Genomic DNA, 17,853 nt, shown 5'->3' on the forward strand with positions numbered 1-17,853 from the left:
AGAGTGGGTTGGTCTACTCCCCAGGCAGTATGTTCCCATATGGGGTGTCTGGGTAGATGGACAAACCTGAAGTCCTCTACTATATACTTTCTAACCCTCATCTAGCAAATGTTCACACTGTTCTCCCTCAATACTGCCTCCATATGTTATTTGTAACCACCCGTTTGAAGTACTTACTTCTGTTTTTCTGATCTCTGTACACTGCTCATCGGAATAAGTTTTACTATTTTTGTACTTGTGAAAATTATAATAAAAGTATGATAAAAAAAAACGACAATTTTGAAAAAAATTCTAAATTAATAAAAATAAAAAAATCTAATTTCTTCATCAATTTAGGCCAATATGTATTCTGCTACATATTTGTGGTAAAAAAATAAAATAAAAAATCCCAATAAGCGTATATTGATTGTTTTGCACAAAAGTTATAGCATCTATAAACAATGGGATATTTTTATGGAATTTTCATTTATTTATTTTTTACTAGTAATGGCAGCGATCAGTGACTTATAGCGGGACTGCAATATTGGTGGCAAACAATCAGACACGTAACTGACACTTTTGATACTTTTTGGGAACCAGTGACATTATTACAGTGATCAATGCTAAAAATATGCACTGTCACTGTACTAATGACACTGGCTGGGAAAGGGTTAAACATCTAGGGGTTAAATGTGTGCCTAAACCAGTGCTTTGGTGTACTGTGTGTGGTGCTTTTACTAAGGGAAGTGATGGACTTTTTCCCTGCTTTGCGGGGAGAGAAAATCTATTACTTCCTCACAAGCAGGACAGGGTTCTGCCTTGTTTACATAAGCAGAGCTCTGTCCTGTGTTTCTTCCCGATGATTGGCGGGTGCTGGCGCTCATTCATTAGCCAGCACCCCCTGATTGACCTCTGCTGTGTATAATCACAGCACAGCCGGGTTACCAGTGACACGAGCGTGTGCCCCCTACCTGGAAGTGCTGGATAACGCACCCAGTGGTGGCTGGTGCTCCATCATGGGCCGGGGGGAACGGCAGACCGACCACACCATACCCCCCCCCCCCGGGCCACACCAGGCCGCACACAATCCCCCCCCCCCCCAGACCACAGAGAGACAGGAGACAGGAGAGGACAGAACAGGACAGGCAGGACTGCCCCCCCCCCACTCACTCACCCTGCCTGGATGCAGCAGCAGGCGGCGGCGACGGCGGCTTTGGCTTCTTCCCCCTGTCTTCTGCGTCTCCTCCCTCCTCCTCCATGCCCAATGGCATGGCTTCTCCTTTCGGCCAATCGGGAAACGGGTCTCAAAACACGCTTCCTGATTGGCCAGGAGGAGGATCCGGGTGACAATAGTGAATTTTCTTTCGCTATTGTCAACCCTTTTTTTTAGCCTGTGAGAGCCTCTGGCTCTAATCACATGGTTAAAAAAAAAAAAAGCCCCATTGAACTCCAGGCGTCTGTCTCCCCGCATGTAGATTAGGGGGCCGGACCTATGGATAGAGGGGGCGGCACCCCTGTGCCCCACATGACCAGCCGCCACTGCTAGTACATTTTTGACTGACCCCCCCTCCCCCCAAGTCTATAGCTCTCCCTCGGTCTTCTTCTTATCTTATTAGCTATGTTCGTTTTATTACCATTACCATGTACATTTGTTTGCTTTTTTTTTTTTCTTTTCCTCAGAGATTGCTTTTTTTTTTACATTCTAATAAAACGTTTGTGAATTAGTACTGCTGGGATTTTAAAGAAGGGAACATCCCCCTTGTCCTGAAAAATTGTATTTTAGTGCAAATAAAAAAAGTTTTACATAGAGTACTCAATTATTTCTTTCTCAAGTGCACTAATACGGCTACAATCACCTCCAACAGGACACAAACAGCAAAAACATGCAAATAAATAAATAAATACAATGATAGGGAACTTAATCATCACCACCTTAAATCATCACCACCTTAACGCGTTGCAGAAACTCATGATAATGCACCATACATTCATAAGTGCATTGCGGTGCCATTTATTTTCAGTAAAACCCTAATGCTCTAAAGCAGGGGTCTCCAAACTTTCTAAACAAAGGGCCGGTTTACTGATTTTAAGAGGGACAGACTTTGGCCAGGGGGAGTAGAAAATTTCCTGGTATCAGTGGAAGTAAACCATTCCCTATCTTTGGTATTAGGGGGAGGAATAGTGCCCCATCAATGGTGTCAGGGGAAGGAATAGTGCCCATCATTACTGTTAGTGAGAGAAATAGTGCCCCATTATTGCTGTCAGTGGGAGGAATAGTGTTGCGTCACTAGTGTCAGAGGAATAGTGCCCCATCTTTGGTGTCAGTAGGAGGAAAAGTGTCCCATAATTGGTATCAGTGGGAGGAATAGTGCCCCATTGTAAGTGTCAGTGGGAAGAATAGCGCCCCATCATTGGTGTCAGTGGGGGAAATAGCGCCCCATCATTGGTGTCAGTGGGAGGAATAGTGTCCCATCATTGGTGTCAGTGGGAGGAATAGTGTCCCATCATTGGTGTCAGTTGGAGGAATAGTGTCCCATAATTGGTATCAGTGGGAGGAATAGTGCCCCATTGTAAGTGTCAGTGGGAAGAATAGCGCCCCATCATTGGTGTCAGTGGGGGAATAGCGCCCCATCATTGGTGTCAGTGGGAGGAATAGTGTCCCATCGTTGGTGTCAGTGGGAGGAATAGTGTCCCATCATTGGTGTCAGTTGGAGGAATAGTGTCCCCATGTTAGTGTCAGTGGGAAGAATAGTGCCCCATCATTGGTGTCAGTGGGAGGAATAGTGCCCCATCATTGGTGTCAGTGGGAGGAATAGTGTCCCATCATTGGTGTCAGTGGGAGGAATAGTGTCCCATCATTGGTGTCAGTGGGAGGAATAGTGCCCCATCATTGGTAATAATGGGAGGAATAGTGCTCCGTCATTGGTGTCAGTTGGAGGAATAGTGTCCCCATGTTAGTGTCAGTGGGAAGAATAGTGTCCCATCATTGGTGTCGGTGGGAAGAATAGTGCCCCATCATTGGTAATAATGGGAGGAATAGTGCCCCGTCATTGGTGTCAGTTGGAGGAATAGTGTCCCCATGTTAGTGTCAGTGGGAAGAATAGTGCCCCATCATTGGTGTCGGTGGGAAGAATAGTGCCCCATCATTGGTGTCAGTGGGGGAATAGCGCCCCATCATTGGTGTCAGTGGGAGGAATAGTGTCCCATCGTTGGTGTCAGTGGGAGGAATAGTGTCCCATCATTGGTGTCAGTTGGAGGAATAGTGTCCCCATGTTAGTGTCAGTGGGAAGAATAGTGCCCCATCATTGGTGTCAGTGGGAGGAATAGTGCCCCATCATTGGTGTCAGTGGGAGGAATAGTGTCCCATCATTGGTGTCAGTGGGAGGAATAGTGTCCCATCATTGGTGTCAGTGGGAGGAATAGTGCCCCATCATTGGTAATAATGGGAGGAATAGTGCTCCGTCATTGGTGTCAGTTGGAGGAATAGTGTCCCCATGTTAGTGTCAGTGGGAAGAATAGTGTCCCATCATTGGTGTCGGTGGGAAGAATAGTGCCCCATCATTGGTAATAATGGGAGGAATAGTGCCCCGTCATTGGTGTCAGTTGGAGGAATAGTGTCCCCATGTTAGTGTCAGTGGGAAGAATAGTGCCCCATCATTGGTGTCGGTGGGAAGAATAGTGCCCCATCATTGGTGTCAGTGGGGGAATAGCGCCCCATCATTGGTGTCAGTGGGAGGAATAGTGTCCCATCGTTGGTGTCAGTGGGAGGAATAGTGTCCCATCATTGGTGTCAGTTGGAGGAATAGTGTCCCCATGTTAGTGTCAGTGGGAAGAATAGTGCCCCATCATTGGTGTCAGTGGGAGGAATAGTGCCCCATCATTGGTGTCAGTGGGAGGAATAGTGTCCCATCATTGGTGTCAGTGGGAGGAATAGTGTCCCATCATTGGTGTCAGTGGGAGGAATAGTGCCCCATCATTGGTAATAATGGGAGGAATAGTGCTCCGTCATTGGTGTCAGTTGGAGGAATAGTGTCCCCATGTTAGTGTCAGTGGGAAGAATAGTGTCCCATCATTGGTGTCGGTGGGAAGAATAGTGCCCCATCATTGGTAATAATGGGAGGAATAGTGCCCCGTCATTGGTGTCAGTTGGAGGAATAGTGTCCCCATGTTAGTGTCAGTGGGAAGAATAGTGCCCCATCATTGGTGTCGGTGGGAAGAATAGTGCCCCATCATTGGTGTCAGTGGGAGGAATAGTGTCCCATCGCTAGTGTCAGAGGACTATGGCCCCATCTTTGGTGTCAGTAGTAATAATAGAGTGGCAAGAACTATGGCCCACTGTTGCTGACAGTGGAGGAAATAATTCCCCAAGAGCCAGATAAATGCAAGCAAAGGGCCACAACTAGCCCCCGGGCCGCAGTTTGGAGACCACTGCCCTAAAGCAACAGACTTTCTACGCAACAACGTACGGTGATGAAGTACAGTTTGCTGTGGTGCGCTGCATCAGAAAGCACAGGGTATGCCAGAGTTTTGGTCAGTTTTGGTGCTTTGGCAGCACACATAAATGGCTGATCACTATGGACTGTATAGGTCTGAATGAGAGTATCCATACTGGAAGAAATACTTCTTCGGTAAATGCTAATTTCCTGGCTGCTTCTAGAGATAGAACCAAGTCAACCGGAGCAGTCAAAAAAAAGTCAGAACCCCTGATCTGCATGTTTATTCTGTGTTGATAATGCCTTTGGATTAACATAACACCAGCTAGGTAATAATCAAAAGAAAAGCTCAGGAGGGGCAACCTAGTACACGGGGTAGACACCAGCACACAGTAACACGGAAAGCATCAGCAGACACTCCAAGCGGGGGGGGGGTGATGATGTCACTGCTCCTCTAAGGGCTCGCCGGTGCAATGTGTTTGAGGTTTTCTGCTGTTTAATTCAGGGCTCAGCTCAGACTGCTCACACATGACTCATATTTGGATGTTGTGTCATAACCGTCCTTTGACTGGTTCCTCTAATGAGACAGAGCTCCTTGGTCATATTCATAAGTGATCCCACTATGTCTGTAATTACAGAGGAGATTTAATGAGAGATGTAGACAAGAGGGCATGGCTGATGTTCAGGCATGCAAACACTGTAGTCAGATACATCATCATTTTATGTGTATTCAGTGATACATGGTAAAGGTTGGAGAGACATGATAAAGAGGAATGTCATTAACCACTTCTGGACTGGAAGATTTATCCCTCTTCATGACCAGGCCATTTTTTGCGATTCGGCACTGCGTTACTTTACCGGACAATTGCGTGGTCGTGCGACGCTGTACCCAAATAAAATTGATGTCCTTTTTTTCCCACAAATAGAGCTTTATTTTTGTGGTATATGATCACCTCTGCGGTATTTTTTTGTTTTGCACCATAAACGAGCAACAATTCAGAAAAAAAAACAATATTTTTTTACTTTCTGCTATATAACATTCCCCCCCCCCCCCCCCCAAAATGTAAAAATCAAATGTTTTCATCGTTTAAGGCCAATTTGTATTCTGCTACATATTTTTGGTAAAAAAAAAAGTCCCAAAAAGCGTATTTTGATTGGTTTGCACAAAAGTTATCTCGTCTTCAAACTATAGGAAAGATTTATGTCACTTTTATTTATTTATTTTTTACTAGTAATGGCGGCCATCAGTGATTTTTAGTTGGACTGCAACATTACGGCAGACAGATCGGCCCCTAACTGACATTTTTGACACTTTTTTGGGGGGGGGGGGGGGACCAGTGACATTACTACAGTAATCAGTGCTACAAATATGCACTGTTACTGTAAGTGTCGGTTCACACTATGGCGATCCGACTTCGGGGGCGACCTGTGAAGTCGCGTGCACCGGACTTCACATAATGGAAGTCAATGCAAGTCGCTCCGATGTCGCCCCAAAGTAGTACAGGAACTATCTTCTAAGTCGGAGCGACTTGAGTCGCTCTTATTAGAACGGTTCCCGTAGCACAGAATGGACCGCGACTTGTCAGGCTAACCAGTCGCCTGACAAGTCGCGGTAGTGTGAACCGGGACTAATAATGACACTGGCAGGTAAGGGGTTAACCCAGGGGCGATCAAAGGGTTAAATGTGAGCCTAGGGGTGTTTTCTGACTGTGGGGGGATGGGCTTGTGAAATCAATACAGAGACCTGTGTTCCTAAATAGAAGGATCACAGGAGCTCTGTGTTGATAGCTGAGAGAACAACGGTCTGCTTTACAACAGCAAACCGCAGTTCTCTCTTCACGGGGAGCAATCGCGGGTGCCCGGCGGCAATTGCGGCCGCCGGCCCTGTGGATCGGCTTTCCTGCTAGCAAGTGGGTGCGCGCCCCCCCCCCCAGGATCGCTCCCAGGTACGGCGATTCACAGGAACATGCTGACCCTCCGCTGCATATAGGTGGCAGCTGGTCGGCAAGTGGTTAAAGGGTATGCTATAGCAGTAGTAAACCCAAAAGCGAAAATGTATTATATTGCAGCTTACCAATTATTAGATATGATGGCTGCACCTTTCACCCTTCGAGTGGACTTTAGGTTGCGGATTCTGGTCTGTCTCTGGCGAATGGGTCATACAGGTTTAAGGATCTGGCTAGACATCTAACTGCGCCTTCTCTTGTCTTATGGGGGATATGCAGTGTGAGTGGCTGGACAATACCCCTCCACAGCAACCGGTCAATACACCCCCCCCCCCCCCACAGCTCCCGGGGGGAAAATGGTGTACGACTGGGTGACTCTGTCCGATTTGTTATATTGAGATACACTTGGAAGATTGACTAAGTTTATTGGTTCATCTATCTGGTTACTGTACATATGTGGAGTTCATCTGAAACTATTTAACCAATCTTATTCATCTGTGCCTCTCCTGAGCACGCAAGTTTTTTATTTTGTGAAACGCGTAGAGAAAACCAGCACAGATCACCCATTTCTATGGAAGGTTTACAACTTTGTTTTAATGCGGTTCACCTATGTACCTTGATTGGCAACAATATATGAAAACATGTTTTTAAATGTATGTACAATGTTTTGATGTGGAACAATAAATTATTTTGTAGATTTGACATTTTTTTCTGGGGTGTGACTCTTTAACTACCTCAATACTGGGCACTTAAACCCCCTTCCTTCCCAGACCAATTTTCATCTTTTAGCGCTGTTGCATTTTGAATGACAATTGCGCGGTCATGCAACATTGTACCTAAACCAAATTTGTGTCATTTTTTCCCCACAAATAGAGCTTTCTTTTGGTGGTATTTGATCACTGTCAGGTTTTTTCTTTTTTGGTGAACAAATAAAAAAAGACAGAAAAGTTTGAAAAAAAAAAAAACGTTTTTTTGTTTAGGTTATAAAATTTTGTGAATAGATACGTTTTTTCCTGCACTGATGATGCCGCACTGACAGGCACTGATGAGGAGACACTGATTGGGTGGCACTGATGGGGTGGCACTGATGGGGTGGCACTGATATGCAGCACTGATGGGCACTGATAGGTAGCAATGATATGCAGCACTGATGGACACTGATATGTGGCACTGATAGATAGCACTGATATGTAGCATTGGTGGGCACTGATAGGCAGCGCTGATGGGCACTGATAGGCAGCACTGATGGGCACTGATCGGCGGCACTGATGGGCACTGGTGGGCACTGATAGGTGGCACTGATCGGCACTGATGGGCGGCACTGATTGGCACTGATGGGGGCACTGATGGGCACTGATGGGGGGCACTGATGGGCACTGATAGGCAGCACTGGTGGGCAATAATGGGCACTGGTGGGCAGCACTGGTGGATGGCAATAACGGGCACTGGTGGGCAGCACTGATATATGGCATTGGTGGGCAGCACTGATAGGAGGGCACTACTGGCAGGCTGTTTGCCATCCCTGGTGGCCATGGTGGGCATCCCTGGTGGTCATGGGTGGGCATCCCTGGTGGCTCTAGTGGCATCCCCTCCCCCCAGGGATGCACTGGTAATCAATCATCTGATTACCAGCACAGACCCCCCCTGTGATCAGTGAGTACTTAGAAATACTCACTGATCACCCCAGCTCCAGTATCGATCCTCTTCTTCTCCTCCCTGACAGGATCTGTCAGGGAGGAGAAGAGATCGAAGCCGTCACAACGGCTGTATTTACATTGCATGACGGCTGTGATTGGACACAGCCGTCATGTGATCAGGAGGGCCAATCACAGGGCCCTCCTGACGCATCTTGTTGCGCTGTGTCCGAGGGACACAGGCACATCGGGATCGCGCCGCTGCCCGTGCCCGCGGCGGCGCGATCTCGCTCCTTCTGAAGGACGTTCCGGAACGTCCATTCAGAAGGACGAGACTCCCACCTGGCCGTATATCTACAATGGCCCGGGTGGGAGGTGGTTAAAGTCCCGTGGGCAATGAACTGTGTTTGTGAATATACAATTTGGGACTGAGGCACACCTTCATCCCATGTAAACCAGCTTATTTTATGTAGGCTGCATTAGTTTACTTTTTTAGACCTTTTTTCTTCTAGCGTCATCTGGTAATCCATCCAGTAAGGCTGAGTTCACATATATGCGGCTGCGGTTTGCAGTCCAGTGTCCTGTGCCTTTCTGTTCACCCGTTCAGGTGCGATTCAGATGCAGATTTTTGCCTATGTCCGCACCTGAAGCGGACCCAAAAACGCACAAGACCCTTTTCAAAACCGCGGCCGCCCCGGACATGTGTGAACCGACTCCATTGAAACCAGGTCACACTCACATGTTATGCGAATTGGATGCATCTAATTCACATATGTGAACCTAGCCTAAGCCTGTTGTTTTTTTTTGAAAGAAGAAGCTCTCTTGCAGATCTATCAGTCACAGGGTTGAGACAGACCATTTAGCACTGGCAAGGGTACTTACAATAGGCAGCTTTATTTATGTAAATCCTTTATTCTAAAATAAAAAAAAAAATACTGAAACTGCTTAAAGTTAGAGCTGGAGTTTGGCTTCAATTTGTTAGTGTATTTAAATCTGCTAATACATCTAACACTCCCCTCTTCCTCAGACTGACAATGCTGCTGTCCAAGGGTGCCCCCTGTGCTCCTTCATCAAGAATAAAGGCACTCTATTACAGGGGGTGTGTTACTGGCCATATCAACAGGGGAAAACAGAGGGGAAAAAGCCTAAAAAAAGAAAACGAGTGCAGCCATCACATCTACTGATTGGTAAGTTGCAATACATTACATTTTTGGTTTTGGGTTTATTACCGCTTTAAAGAAGTGTTAGTGAGAGCAAACCCTAAATGGAGTCACAGACAGTATAAACAAGAGAGAAGTTCCATAACTGGGCTGAGGCAGAAGAGGCACCCACCTTGGGCACCATGCTGCAGGGGCACAGCTGGGACGGGTGCCTCTCTTGCCTCTGCATTGCCCAGCTGTCCCCTGCACTGTACAGGAGCTGTTAACCACTTGACCTCTGGAAGATTTATCCCCCTTCATGACTAGGCCACTTTTTGTGATATGGAACTATGTTACTTTACCTGACAATTGGGCGGTCATGCAATGCTTACCCAAATAAAATATATATCATTTTTTTTCCCCACAAATAGAGCTTTATTTTGATGGTATTTTATCACTTCTGGGGTTTTTATTTTTTGCGCTATAAACAAAAAAAGACCAACAGTTTTGAAAAACCTATATTTTTCAGCTATAAAAAATATTCAATAAAAAAAAAAAAAATGTAAAAAATAAAATGTCTTCATAAATTTAGACCAATATGTATTCTGCTATGTTTTTTTCAAATCCCAATAAGCGTATATTGATTGGTTTACGTGAACATTATAGCATCTACAAAGTACAGTATGGGATATATGCTGGAATGGTTATTTATTTATTTATTTTTATACTAGTAATGGCATTGCTCAGCGTCTTATAGTGGGACTGCATTATTGTGGCGGCCAATTGGACAGTAACTGACACTTTTGATGCTTTGTGGGAACCGGTGACACTAACAGTTATCGGTGCTAAAAAAATATGAATGGTCACTGTACTAATGACACTAAATGGGAAGGGGTTAAGTATCTAGGGCGATCAGAGGGTTCACTGTGTGCCTAACCAGTGTTTTTGAGTACTATATGTAGGTGGCGGCCCATCCATTGGGGGCGCAGGGCCCCCCACCCCCCTTATCCATGCATCCTGCCCCCTAATCTACATGCAGGGCGCCGGATGCATGGATTCCAATGGTTTTTTTTTTTTTTAAGCACGTGATTAGAGCCAGAGGCTCTAATAGGCATCAAAAAAAGGGTGGGCTTGGGGCGCAGAGCACTGCGCCCTGAGCCCACCCAGTTGTGTTACAATAGCGAATTAATATTCGCTATTATCACACTGATTCAGCCAATCAGGAAGTGGGTCCTGAGACCCATTTCCCGATTGGCCGAAAAGAGAGGCCATGTTTTTGGCCAAGGAGGAGGGAGGAGACGCAGGGGAAGCCGCCGCCGCCACTGCCTGCCCTCCACGTCAGTCCAGGGTGTGTGAGCTGGGAGGGGGGGGCACACTGCTATGTGTGCTGCTTTTACTAGGGGACACAGGGACACAAAATCCATCCCTTCCCCCATGTCAGAATGAAATTCTGCCTTGTTTACATAGGCAGCGCTCGGTTCGGAGTCTCTGCCTGACGAGGTGCCAGCGGATATAGAGTGCCTGGCACCCGCAGATCAGCTTCTGCTGTGAATAATCACAGCAGGAGCAGCCCGTCAGCAGCATGTGCCCCCTGCAGGTGGAAGTACAGGATCACGTATATATATATATATATATACAGTATATATGTGATCCAGCACAAAGCTGCCACCCTGTAGCAGTGAAACTGCTATAGAGCTGCCAGCAAGTGGTTAACACCTTCCAGACTGCCCCACGCAAATATACGTACCTGTATGTGATTTCATGCACTGAGTCTGGGGCACGAGCACGGGCCACCGGAGACCAGCTCCCGCTGTGATTAGACACAGCGGAAGCCAATCAGCGGGTCCGGCGGACCTGATGTTTGCTGGCACCCGGCAAATGTTTTTCAAGAGAGGCAGAACAGCGGTCTGCCTATGTAAATAAGGCGGACCACCATTCTGTCAGAGGGTAAGATGGAGATCTTGTGTTTCTGCTAAGCAGGAACACAGGCCTCTGCCTTCCCCCAGTCAAAGAACCCCACCCCCCCCACAGTTAGAAAGCACTCCCAAGGAGCACATTTAATCCTTTGATTGCCCCTGATGTTAACCCCTTCCCTGCCAGTGTCATTAGTACAGTGACAGTGCATATTATTGACAGTGCATATATATTGGGGTCACTGGTCCCCAAAAAGTGTCACTTAGTGTAAGATTTGTCCACCGCAATGTCCCTGTCTTGCTGAAAATATCTGCTTGCCGCCATTACTAGTAAAACAAAAATAAAAATTCCATAAATATATCCCATTGTTTATAGACGCTATAACTTTTGCACAAACCAATTAATATACCTATTGGCCTTAACTGATGAATACATTTGATTTTTTTACATTTTGTTATTGGGTATGTTTTATAGCATAAAGTAAAAATATAGTTTTTTTTTTTTTCAAAAGTGTCGGTCTTTTTTTGTTTATAGCACAAAAAATAAAAACCGCAGAGATGATCAAATACCACCGAATGAAAGCTCTATTTGTGGGGAAAAATGGCATCAATTTAATTACCGTAGGTACATCGTCGAACAACTCCAGAATTGTCAGTTAAATTAACACAGTGCCGTATTGCAACAAAATTGCCTGGTCATGAAGGGGAGTAAACCTTCTGGAGCTGAAGAGGTTAAACTAATAGCTCAGTCCGGCACATCACACAGGGAGACCGGGGCTCTCAATGTAACCAATTGCACTTTGCCCCGATGTCAGGGGGGGTTAGCAGCCTGCTCTGTATAAGGGGCTCTGTTTGCTCCTGGTAAATAGGGATGAGCTCTGGCATGTTTGGATCCTAGTCCAAACCCACATGAGCGAGCCTGCCAAGAAGCTGCCCCTGTGCTAGCCACTAGTATATGTGTGGCTGCGGGGTAGGGAATGATATATGTAATGGCAGCGCATAGACACACCGGAATCCAAGGGAAAGCCAGGTAGACATCCAATATAAAAACGTGCAGTTTAAACCTGGAGGGAGAAGTCAATAATATGCATACATCACCCTGGGTCAGGAGTCAGGCATGGGCACTGGCAGCGTGGAAGACTGGATGGTCAGACACTGGATACCGCTGTGTGCTGGGTGATGGTGGCCGGAACCAGCCGGCGCGAGGATGAACTGTCTCCGCTCTGCTCCGATGCGATGACGTGTAACCAGAAGGACGTCACTCGCTGAGTGGGAACCAGAAACCAGGGTGGAACGCAATCAGTCTCTGTTGCTGTGACTACGCGTTTCGCACGCATGCGCTTTATCAAGTCACTAGGGAATGCCCTGGCCACAGATGATTGATTCAATACGTGAGGTTCCTGGTGGGCTCACTCTCATGTGTATGGACTAGGAGCCGAACACACTCAAGCTCATCCCTACTGATAAGCAGAGCATAGCACCCGGCTGTCACAGAGTTTCAGTGATTACACAGGGAGAGCCGCCTTCTCCTTGTTTAATCTGCAGGACTGAGCTGTCAGTTTCACAATTCGTGCCCTGCTCTTCATTCATTTAGACCCCATATACACTAGGCGACCTGAAATTGCTGGTAGAATCGCCTCATTTCCAAATTAAAGTAAAAGTGTAGTAAACCGCATGATGCGTACCCCAAATGGTAAAATTGCAGTAAAACCCGTGAAGCGTACCCCAAATGGTTGTTGCACAACAGAATCGTGTGTAAATTGCGGGAAAATGCCCCTTAAAAAATCGAAGCTTGTTGCCCATCCAAGTTGCAGGAACTTTTTTTGGGCAACAAATGTGCAGAGGGCAACCCATTGAAGTGAAAGGGCTGCCCTATGCGTGACATGTGGAAATGTGTGATCTGAATGGGGCCTTATGAATAAAGCTCCATTCACACCTGAGCGTATCATTTTTAGGCCTTTTTTTGGGCCTTTTTCCAGGCGTTTTTTGCAGGTGTTTGGAGGCAGGCATTGACATCTGACCAAAAATGCTTGTAATCTGCCAAAATGTACTTTTTTGAGCTTCAGGCGACAAAACGCTCATATGTGAACAGGGGCTATTAAAAGTCCCAAGTCGCAAGAAAAAGTCACACAAGTGGGAAAGGGGCCTTAAGGAGCCCTTAAGACCCGTTCCCATCAGGGGATGGTAAAAATAGGTTGCTGCGTTGCAAAAAAGACCCCTGGCCAGATCACCAGATGAAAGAAAAGGAAAGAAAACCTAAAACAGAAAACGAATGCAGTTTATCACATTATCTGCACCCTAAGAAATGTTTGCCTCTGGGTTTAATACCACATTGGGACCAGGGGCCACCATGACCAGCATTTCCTCCAGGACCCCTTCATTAGGGTTGCCACCTCATCCCTTTACCAGAACACATTAATTATACAGGTTCCTCCCCCCTCATGTCACCAACTCAGTGTACAGTACACCATCCTGGACCGTAGTAGCAGTGATGAGTGACGTCAGACACACCCCTCCTGGCCCCGCCTCTCCTCTCTGCCCACCTGGATGACAGGTAAAGGGCGTTGTGCAGGTGAGTGCCCGCTGCGCATGTGCAGCCCTCCGCTCGCCTTGACTACGTTGCAGCTTCATCTCACCTGGGTCCAGCAAGGCGGAAGTGTCACCCGGCCGCCCTTGTCTCCTGAGCTGTCATCCTCGGTGACAACCTCCTTCCTCCGGACGGATCCTCCTCCGTCACCTACCTCCCTGATCTGGTCCCGGAGCTGAGGATCGCTCCTCCCGTCCGGCGGCTCCATCACTGTGAGTACAAAACTTCCCCAAACTTTTCCTGCCCGGCCGGGACCCCCGGGGAGGGGGAGAGAGGAGCGGGGGAGGGAGAATGTCACTTCTATCCGGAGATCGGATACATTGTATCATCGTTACTTGTCACCTCCGATCCTACCGGGATCTGACCTATATATATATCTGAGTGTCACCACTGAGAGAACAGGAACTATTATCCTTCTCTGTGTACCTACCGTCCTTACTGTCACTGCTCAGCTCTTCTCTGTGTACTTACCGTCCTTACTGTCACTGCTCAGCACTTCTCTGTGTACTTACTGTCCTTACTGTCACTGCTCAGCACTTCTCTGTGTACCTACCGTCCTTACTGTCACTGCTCAGCTCTTCTCTGTGTACTTACCGTCCTTACTGTCACTGCTCAGCACTTCTCTGTGTACTTACTGTCCTTACTGTCACTGCTCAGCACTTCTCTGTGTACCTACCGTCCTTACTGTCACTGCTCAGCTCTTCTCTGTGTACTTACCGTCCTTACTGTCACTGCTCAGCTCTTCTCTGTGTACTTACCGTCCTTACTGTCACTGCTCAGCTCTTCTCTGTGTACCTACCGTCCTTACTGTCACTGCTCAGCTCTTCTCTGTCTACTTACCGTCCTTACTGTCACTGCTCAGCTCTTCTCTGTGTACCTACCGTCCTTACTGTCACTGCTCAGCTCTTCTCTGTGTACTTACCGTCCTTACTGTCACTGCTCAGCTCTTCTCTGTGTACCTACCGTCCTTACTGTCACTGCTCAGCTCTTCTCTGTGTACTTACCGTCCTTACTGTCACTGCTCAGCTCTTCTCTGTGTACTTACCGTCCTTACTGTCACTGCTCAGCATTTCTCTGTGTACCTACCGTCCTTACTGTCACTGCTCAGCATTTCTCTGTGTACCTACCGTCCTTACTGTCACTGCTCAGCATTTCTCTGTGTACCTACCGTCCTTACTGTCACTGCTCAGCTCTTCTCTGTGTACCTACCGTCCTTACTGTCACTGCTCAGCTCTTCTCTGTGTACTTACCGTCCTTACTGTCACTGCTCAGCTCCTCTCTGTCTACTTACCGTCCTTACTGTCACTGCTCAGCACTTCTCTGTGTACTTACCGTCCTTACTGTCATTGCTCAGCTCTTCTCTGTGTACTTACCGTCCTTACTGTCACTGCTCAGCTCTTCTCTGTGTACTTACCGTCCTTACTGTCACTGCTCAGCATTTCTCTGTGTACCTACCGTCCTTACTGTCACTGCTCAGCTCTTCTCTGTGTACCTACCGTCCTTACTGTCACTGCTCAGCTCTTCTCTGTGTACCTACCGTCCTTACTGTCACTGCTCAGCTCTTCTCTGTGTACTTACCGTCCTTACTGTCACTGCTCAGCACTTCTCTGTGTACTTACCGTCCTTACTGTCACTGCTCAGCTCTTCTCTGTGTACTTACCGTCCTTACTGTCACTGCTCAGCACTTCTCTGTGTACTTACTGTCCTTACTGTCACTGCTCAGCACTTCTCTGTGTACCTACCGTCCTTACTGTCACTGCTCAGCTCTTCTCTGTGTACTTACCGTCCTTACTGTCACTGCTCAGCTCTTCTCTGTGTACTTACCGTCCTTACTGTCACTGCTCAGCTCTTCTCTGTGTACCTACCGTCCTTACTGTCACTGCTCAGCTCTTCTCTGTCTACTTACCGTCCTTACTGTCACTGCTCAGCTCTTCTCTGTGTACCTACCGTCCTTACTGTCACTGCTCAGCTCTTCTCTGTGTACTTACCGTCCTTACTGTCACTGCTCAGCTCTTCTCTGTGTACCTACCGTCCTTACTGTCACTGCTCAGCTCTTCTCTGTGTACTTACCGTCCTTACTGTCACTGCTCAGCTCTTCTCTGTCTACTTACCGTCCTTACTGTCACTGCTCAGCATTTCTCTGTGTACCTACCGTCCTTACTGTCACTGCTCAGCATTTCTCTGTGTACCTACCGTCCTTACTGTCACTGCTCAGCTCTTCTCTGTGTACCTACCGTCCTTACTGTCACTGCTCAGCTCTTCTCTGTGTACTTACCGTCCTTACTGTCACTGCTCAGCTCCTCTCTGTCTACTTACCGTCCTTACTGTCACTGCTCAGCACTTCTCTGTGTACTTACCGTCCTTACTGTCATTGCTCAGCTCTTCTCTGTGTACTTACCGTCCTTACTGTCACTGCTCAGCTCTTCTCTGTGTACTTACCGTCCTTACTGTCACTGCTCAGCATTTCTCTGTGTACCTACCGTCCTTACTGTCACTGCTCAGCTCTTCTCTGTGTACCTACCGTCCTTACTGTCACTGCTCAGCTCTTCTCTGTCTACTTACCGTCCTTACTGTCACTGCTCAGCATTTCTCTGTGTACCTACCGTCCTTACTGTCACTGCTCAGCATTTCTCTGTGTACCTACCGTCCTTACTGTCACTGCTCAGCATTTCTCTGTGTACCTACCGTCCTTACTGTCACTGCTCAGCTCTTCTCTGTGTACCTACCGTCCTTACTGTCACTGCTCAGCTCTTCTCTGTGTACTTACCGTCCTTACTGTCACTGCTCAGCTCCTCTCTGTCTACTTACCGTCCTTACTGTCACTGCTCAGCACTTCTCTGTGTACTTACCGTCCTTACTGTCATTGCTCAGCTCTTCTCTGTGTACTTACCGTCCTTACTGTCACTGCTCAGCTCTTCTCTGTGTACTTACCGTCCTTACTGTCACTGCTCAGCATTTCTCTGTGTACCTACCGTCCTTACTGTCACTGCTCAGCTCTTCTCTGTGTACCTACCGTCCTTACTGTCACTGCTCAGCTCTTCTCTGTGTACCTACCGTCCTTACTGTCACTGCTCAGCTCTTCTCTGTGTACTTACCGTCCTTACTGTCACTGCTCAGCACTTCTCTGTGTACTTACCGTCCTTACTGTCACTGCTCAGCTCTTCTCTGTGTACCTACCGTCCTTACTGTCACTGCTCAGCACTTCTCTGTGTACCTACCGTCCTTACTGTCACTGCTCAGCATTTCTCTGTGTACTTACCGTCCTTACTGTCACTGCTCAGCTCTTCTCTGTGTACTTACCGTCCTTACTGTCACTGCTCAGCACTTCTCTGTGTACTTACCGTCCTTACTGTCACTGCTCAGCTCTTCTCTGTGTACTTACCGTCCTTACTGTCATTGCTCAGCTCTTCTCTGTGTACTTACCGTCCTTACTGTCACTGCTCAGCTCTTCTCTGTGTACCTACCGTCCTTACTGTCATTGCTCAGCATTTCTCTGTGTACTTACCGTCCTTACTGTCACTGCTCAGCACTTCTCTGTGTACTTATCGTCCTTACTGTCACTGCTCAGCACTTCTCTGTGTACTTACCGTCCATACTGTCACTGCTCAGCTCTTCTCTGTGTACCTACCGTCCTTACTGTCATTGCTCAGCTCTTCTCTGTGTACTTACCGTCCTTACTGTCACTGCTCAGCTCTTCTCTGTGTACTTACCGTCCTTACTGTCACTGCTCAGCTCTTCTCTGTGTACCTACCGTCCTTACTGTCACTGCTCAGCACTTCTCTGTGTACCTACCGTCCTTACTGTCACTGCTCAGCACTTCTCTGTGTACTTACCGCCCTTACTGTCACTGCTCAGCACTTCTCTGTGTACCTACCGTCCTTACTGTCACTGCTCAGCTCTTCTCTTGTGTACTTACCGCCCTTACTGTCACTGCTCAGCTCTTCTCTGTGTACTTACCGTCCTTACTGTCACTGCTCAGCTCTTCTCTGTGTACTTACCGTCCTTACTGTCACTGCTCAGCTCTTCTCTGTGTACTTACCGTCCTTACTGTCACTGCTCAGCTCTTCTCTGTGTACCTACCGTCCTTACTGTCACTGCTCAGCTCTTCTCTGTGTACCTACCGTCCTTACTGTCATTGCTCAGCACTTCTCTGTGTACTTACCGTCCTTACTGTCACTGCTCAGCTCTTCTCTGTGTACTTACCGTCCTTACTGTCATTGCT

At 47.4% G+C, this 17,853-nt stretch overlaps 1 protein-coding gene across 1 annotated transcript in view; it reads left to right on the top strand.

Annotated features, from left to right (window-relative positions):
* The first annotated feature begins 13,636 nt into the window (after nt 1-13,636).
* Nucleotides 13,637-17,853, top strand: part of GALNT3 (polypeptide N-acetylgalactosaminyltransferase 3) — a 124,395-nt gene continuing 120,178 nt past the window's right edge. Inside the window, exon 1 of the mRNA XM_082262405.1 lies at nt 13,637-13,843. The gene's annotated coding sequence lies outside the window, so the exon portion shown is untranslated. The remainder of the gene's footprint in view (nt 13,844-17,853) is intronic.

This window comes from Pelophylax lessonae (assembly GCF_965119305.1).
Source record: "Pelophylax lessonae genome assembly, chromosome: 6".
NCBI lineage: Eukaryota > Metazoa > Chordata > Amphibia > Anura > Ranidae > Pelophylax > Pelophylax lessonae.